The sequence below is a fragment of the Galleria mellonella genome, unplaced genomic scaffold (genome assembly GCF_026898425.1).
Source record: "Galleria mellonella isolate WM207_F2 unplaced genomic scaffold, CSIRO_AGI_GalMel_v1 utg200, whole genome shotgun sequence".
NCBI classification, from domain to species: Eukaryota; Metazoa; Arthropoda; class Insecta; order Lepidoptera; family Pyralidae; genus Galleria; species Galleria mellonella.
The window spans coordinates 1039323-1046884 of record NW_026442034.1 but is presented as its reverse complement, the minus strand read 5'-3'; the positions used below and the strand labels follow the sequence as shown (position 1 = coordinate 1046884).

Here is a 7562-nt window from a genome sequence, read left to right as displayed (position 1 = left end):
TAAGAATGATTGATGAGTTCACTGTACAGTGGTATTCGTTTTGAGCAATAATTGTTAAGGTCAAGCAATCAAACATAGTTTGATCTGATTTTATACGAATCACGACCGTTACGCTGCAGGAATAAGGTTCGTTTTTGTTAGCGGTGTTCATGACTTTTACGTTCAGTTAGACATACAAATTTATATGGTGGGCCCCCTGAATGTTAGAATTTTGGACCAGGAGACCTTAGTGGTCTCCTAAGGTGGTACAGTTCTCGATGATCTCTCTTAATTTACTAAACCTTACTAATATAAATAGGGAATGTTGCAAAGATGTTTAAATTTTCCTTGCTCAATCATTTTTAAGTACATTTCAATGAAATTTGGTACATTGCTAGATTACCAAAGCCGCGGGATACGGGTACTTTGAAATACTTAGAAAAAAATGATTAAGTATAATCAATTCAAAATTTAAACCGCTCGGTCATTAAACATTTTTTCAATTTATTATGCATGTTATATCTAGAGAGCTCTAAGTACAGATTTCTGAAATTTCCACGGTATGGCTAGAAAAGTCTGGCACGACTGAAGCCGGGAGTAACAGCTAGTTGAATACATTCAAACAGATAGTGTTATCCCCGTCGTTTCATGTAGATAATAACAAAATGTTCACAATAGCGTAACGTCAACACGTAAGCTGAAAGCTGACGTGAAATTAGCCGCTACGCAGCGAGACCGCGGGCGTACACTTAGCGTTTTTGAAGGCAGCGGCGCGGCGCGGGGGTCGGCCCGTGGCCCTGCCCAGACAGACGCCTACGCGCGCCGCTGCGGACGTGTCGCGCCGCGCCGCCGCGCCGCACCGCCAAACCCTCGCCCGCTGGCGGGCCGCGCGCCCGCCGCGCACCGCGCCTTGCCGCAACAGCGCCGCGCCGCGCCGCGCGTTCGCATTTTTTCTAAATTAAATTTTTTTAGAATTTTATAAGTTAACCTGACGGCGTACCGACGGGTGAGTATTGCACCTTAACTATATATCCGCTTACCGTGCATGTTCACGATTTTGCTGTTTTCTTTTCTTGCAATCTATTTTTATCTTGTTTTGAATGTTTATTAAAATATATTTCTTTGTAAAATTCACGTTTTGTTTGAAATGTTTCTGTTAATAAATTAATTTTTATATTTAAATGTGTTTTTTTTTAATTGACGATTAATATACTTACTAATTTTTTTTTTTGTATATTATTTATAGATCTTTATTGTAATTTTGTGTACTAAGTAAAATATATATTATTAAATGTAAAAATATTATTTATTTATTTATTTAATAAATAAGTTTATTAATTAAAGTCTTTTTTAATTCTTTCATTTATTTATTAGATTGTTTTTATTTTATAAGTAGGTTAAAGATTACTTGTAAAAATTTTAAATATATTTCAGTTTGATAATTTTCTTTTATTAATTTATATTATTAATATTTTTTTTCGTGTTTAAGTAATATTATCACTTATTTTTTAAAACTATTTAATTCATTTATTTTGACATTATTTATTTATTTTAATATAATCATAGTATTTACAATAACAATATTTAACGATATGAATAAAATGAAAAAATGAAAAAGAAATTTTTTGAACTAAAATGTAAAAATAATATACAAAAATTAGGGAGAACACAAAATTAATATCTTTTTTTATTAATAATAAATAAATAAATTGTATTCTAACTGAATTATTCAAGATTAATAGATGGAATTAATGGTACATTATAAATCATTGAAATTAATTTAAACCGACACAAGTGGGGAGCGTTTAGAGAGTTGTTTAAAATGATATATGTCCTAACACGTGTTCAGTACACATTTTAAAGTTTAAAGTTAACGCTTAAGTTTACAAATTAACAATCATAAATATTATTTTCTTAATATTATAAATGTAAAATTTTTTAAAAATATTTGCTAGTTTTTTTATACCACTGTGGTGGCAAACAAGTATACTACCCACCTAATGGTAAGCGGTTACCGTAGTCTATGAACGCCTGCAATACCACAGGGTATTTTTTTTTAAATGGGTGAAAATGTCATGGTAACTCCGCCTGCGCCATCGGTATACACCGGCAGGGCACCACTGAGAAGTGATAGGTGAGGATGAAAAGGCAGGTCAGTTAGTCCATCGTGACGAATTTATCGATAAATTAGTCACGATAGTTTCCAGGGGGAACCGCGTGGATGTCGACCTGATAGGGTATATTGATAGCGATGGGGACTAAACTTCCCATTACTAATAATCCCTTCCCTCACTAGAGGTATTTCGCGCGCGTTGCCGATCCTGAAGAAACCTCTGTTACCTTATAGCGGTTTAATAGCTTAAGCAATTATTATGAAATTTATGGTATTATTATACGTACTATGTAGAAAAAGAGATAGAGCTACTTTTTATCTCGGTTAGTAAACATATTTCGGGTCGCTTAAAAGTGATAATATAATTGATTAAATTATAGATAGATAGATATTCTTTATTGTTTCCTCCAAAAGGTTACAATAGTAAACTTATTTAATTAATATTTATATTATTATATGTATCATATCTCCCATATTTAGAACTAACAGAATTTTTCATCGTGCCTCCCACCAAATTGTTTATAATTACTCCTCTCCATCCAAAGGTTGCCTGGAAGAGATCGCTCTTAGCGATAAGGTCGCCCATTGTTTTCTCACTGTGATTATTTCTTGTAATTATTTATATTTATAATAAGTTTACTATTGTAATCTTTTGGAGGAAACAATAAAGAGTATCTATCTATCTATCTTGTTATAAATATAAACAATTACAAGAAATAATCACAATGAGAAAACAATGGGCGACCTTATCGCTAAGAGCGATCTCTTCCAGGCAACCTTTGGATGGAGAGGAGTAATTATATTATTATCACTCTTTTATTAAGTATATATCTTAATACTAGACTCGTTACGAGGTAGGTAGAGAGGACCGAGTGTTTAAAGTTTCTATTTTACGTAGGTCTTATTTCATTACTTTAACTTGCTTTTACCCGCGACTTTGTACGTATGAATTTTCGAAGTAAAAAAACCAATTAAATAGACGAATCAGAGGGACCATGAAATGTTTTCCGAATTTTCGGAACCAAACGAAACAGAAATTTGATGTTAAAATTACATAATACATGCCATTTGGAAACATTAAAAAAAATGTTAAAATGTTGTTCCTTTGAACTTTTATGATAGGATGTATGACGAACGAAATGTTAAACCCCATTTATTGGTCCGATTTTGGTATAAACAAAAACACGAAATTGAGTCCGAAATTTCATGTAGACCCGCAGATGTCAATATAAAACATACATTAGATTTTAAGATCGACTTTCAGAAATACAACTGTGAATATTGCATTCAATGTGATACAGTAATTTTTAGTTAATGCTAGAATAAACATGCAAACAGGTAAATTTGTATTTTTTTTTTAATTTTATTACTTTTATTAATACCTCAGTAAATTTTATTTCTTAATCGTTTCAATTGTACTTGACCTTGCACTAATTTGGGCGTGGCTTTACCTTTTCCCCCCGCTACCCGCTAAGATTTATCGCAATGAGAAAGAGTACTTCATTGTATAGAGTTGTATCGTCAAACAAAATTGTTCGAAAAATTATTATCGAATTGAAAATAAAGGGGGGAAAGGAATTGTTAGCGATAGAGTTTGACAGCTCTATTGCTAGCAATATACCCTATTAGGTCGACCTCCACGTGGTTCCCCCTGGAAACCACCGGGAACAATTCTTGTTGATTTTTTTACAATGGGCTCACTGACCTGCTTCATCCTCACCTATCATCTCTCACTGGTGCTCCGCCAGAATCAATTCGCCGCTTCCATCGTTAAATTTCCTTAGTCGCCTCTTACGACAAAGGTATAGATGGCCTATTCTATGCCGGGACCACACGGCGAATGCTATATATTGTAAAGTAACGCTAGGAATACTAATAATTTGCATTGGTTAATACAAACGGTGTTTTTTTTTTTAATGTAATAAAGAAAAATAATAAGGAAAGATTACACAATTTAGAAAACAAAAATACTGCTTAATTTTTGTTTCCTAAATTTTAATTTTTTTTTTATTTTTTAGAGAAATAACTTATTAATATGAGCGTTTATTTCTTAGATTTACTTTCCAAGGCACTTTCTTCCACGCATAGCCACTCTTTGGAATCAACTTCCACCAGCAATATTTCTGCTATTTCGTTAAAGCTAGTATATAATATAATCTAGAAGTTACGAAAGTTAGCTACAATTATATATTTGCAAATTACTTACAAATACAATACTTATATGTAACGTAATATCTATTAAACATCGAATCGTATCAGAGAGAGACTTTGTACAAAAGTCGATTGCTTGGGTACTTCTGTCCCATTCGTGTTTCAACCGTGAAGCAGTTGTGTTTGCATGGCTGTGTTTCGGTTCGAAGGGTGGGATATGGCATGAATTTACTGGGTACGGAGGAATAACACCTGAGTCCTAAGGAATGGCAGGCAACGCATGGGGGGTATCATGGGCGAAACAGTATACTCTGTTATGTCCATAGTACTGCTCATGTCTATAGGCGACGGTTTCTACTTTCCATCAGGTGGGCCGTCAGCTTGTTTGCCATTCTAAGTTGAATAAAAAAAAATCAAAATGCACTAAATATGTGGATAGATTAGTTGGCTGGTAGAGAACACCGTCCGGTGTTAAGTTCGCCAAATGTACATAGAATTTTACTGTGCATTAAAGTTTAAATAAATAAATAAATAATTGTATAGTCATGAACAGCAAGGCAGAAAAATACTCTAGTACAAGCGTTGTAGCCCATGTGTTCCTATAATAAGAATAGCTTAAGGAGAACGTTTTAATAAATTACAAACGCCAACATAATTTATGACGGGAACATGGAGGAAATACTCCATAGACGGGAAAATATGATAATTTATCTAGGGTTACCTCGACGTTTCGACCAGGTTACACCGCTCGTGGTTACGAGTTGCCATAAATGAATAAATAGTAACAAGTACTGCACTATCACACTAATTGCTTTATCCTCAAGAAAAAATATATACCTTTTATATAGGGGGACACATTTCAGAATACTCAGAAAAGGTCGTTTTCAAAAAAAAAAAAGGAACCCTAATCTGGCAACGGCGGTGTTAAGACATTATCGTAAATATAAGTACATCATTTCTTTTTTGAAGTCGGCCAATAATGACCAGCTTTTATTGCTCACACAGCACGCGCCAGTTACAGGCTGGCGCGGCGCGGCGTGGCGCCGTTTTCGCGCGCGAATTTAATATTTACACGGCCGGCGCACAAATGGCGGTTACTTCGCCATTTACATACTTTGGTGATTTATTTACGGGTTTTAATTCAACCCGGCCATGACCAGATGATGTCGTGATTTCTTTTTAATAGTACCTTAATGCTATTACATAAATTCGTAAGTTTATGAGGATATTTGTGTGTTTATATTATTGTCTGTTTGTATTCACATAGCTTGTAAGAATCGACATCCAATGGGGAAGAGAGGTTCGAATAAATAGTACACTCTGTGATATCCATGGTGACTAATCATGGATATAAACAACGGTTGCTACTTTCCATACGATGGGTCGTCAGTTTGTTTGGCATTTTAAATATAATAAAACAAGGTATCGCATAAGGTAAACAAAAGAAAAAAAAAGTAATTGGCCGAATTGAGAGAAGTTCTGTCCCTTTTGAAGTTGTTTAAAATGACAATGAGAAGAGCGTGCTGTGATTGACAAGGCGAATTTATTTGTAAAAGAACAAAGATGAACCTTGAGTGGGGTCCTCGTAACTTTATCGTAATAGCGCCCAGTTAATCAATCATTGCACGATTATCCAACGTCCATTCCGTATAATCTTGCTATTATAAATTCATTCAAACTTTGTAAAGATTTATTTTTGAATTTCATTTCGTTCAATCAACAAAAAAAAAAAAAAAATATATATATATATATATATATATATATATATATATATATATATATATATATATATATATATATTAAGACAGACACATAAATACAGATATTTGTATTATTAACAGATTGAATCCGCAACCATTTGAAGGTGAAGTGGTGTAATTATATTGCGAAACGCAACTAGAAAAATAAAATTAATTTTTAATCAGTTTCTAATATCTGAAATTAGACGCAAAATCAACATGGGATTAAACTGTATTGATTGCAAAAGGAATTGTGAAAATCGGTTTTGAATTGGTGATGTAATCGCGTCCTTAGCATAGTTACATCCTCACTAATCATTGTAGGTGAAAGTAAGTATGTTTGTATAGTAGCTCTTGGCTTTTTAAACGGCTCAATGAATATTAATAAAATTTTGTATAGATACAGACACTATTTGGGACGGAGAATGACATGCGATCAATTGGCATATGGACGAACTCGTCGTGGCTTTGGACTAGTAAAAAATCAGGGCCAATTGACAAACCCTTTTCGGAAGTCGATTAAAACACGGATAACTTTTAGAATAAGGTTGAAATATGATCGGTAGTTGATAGAGCGTTTGAACTCCATTTGTCACGCCGCTCGAAACTTCTAGTTTGGCAACGTTGTCACAATACCACGATTTGTCAAGCTCAACTGCCACAGTGTGGCGAAATTACCGTAGTTTTTAATCTTGGCTCGGCTCTTTGGAAAATGTTTTGCCCAATACATTTGATTCGGATTCGATGATATACAATAGCTCAGTCGTACGCACTTGCGTAATATTGAGGAAGATAATGGGTACTAACTGTAAGAGCGAACATATGTTGCATTTTGTTTTGACTTAAAAAAAAATATGCGTCAAATAGTTGACTTACAAGCAAAATCGATCCCTTAAATCTTAGGAGAAATTTTGCCTTACTCTTCTTTTTTTACTGCTTTTACAACGAATTGTGCTTCGAGGAATTGTTCAATATGATACCTACGGCCACTTTCTACTATTGCACAGGTCGTCATTGACAGGGAGTTCACACCATACCTTAGAGCCTAGATGGTTACGTACAGTACAGTTTCAGAGATGATTTCTCCCACGAACGCTCAAATTAAAAGAAGAGCTCCCTGTTTAGGTTTTTCCAAGAGATTACAGGATAGGGTTCGTCAAAAACAAGGATAAGGAGGTTTCTTCAGGGTCAGCAACACGCACGTAATGCCTCTGGTATTGCAGACGTTTATAGGCTACGGTAACCGCTTACCAGTGGCTGATTTGCCATCTTAGTGGTATAAAAACTATTTGAGTCAGACAAATATGAATTTATCTCAATGTTAACGCGTTCACAACACTCAATGGTTTATCTACATTATAATTCAAGTTGGTAACTTTCTTCCACGTAAGACCACTCTTTGGAATCAACTTCCAGCAGCTGTATTTCCGAACCGATACGACATTGTAACGTTTAAGAAAAGAGCATTTTCTTTTTAAAAGGCCGGCAGCACACCTGCAATGCCGTTGGTGTTGTGAGTGATCATGATCAGCGGTAGTCATTTACCATCAGGTATCAGGCGTCGCATGCTCGGTTGTCTC

General features: G+C 34.6%; 1 protein-coding gene across 1 annotated transcript in view; it reads left to right on the top strand.

Annotated features, from left to right (window-relative positions):
• The first annotated feature begins 819 nt into the window (after positions 1-819).
• LOC113513874 (atrial natriuretic peptide-converting enzyme) overlaps positions 820-7562 on the top strand; it is a 166826-nt gene continuing 160083 nt past the window's right edge. Inside the window, exon 1 of the mRNA XM_052894243.1 lies at positions 820-985. The gene's annotated coding sequence lies outside the window, so the exon portion shown is untranslated. The remainder of the gene's footprint in view (positions 986-7562) is intronic.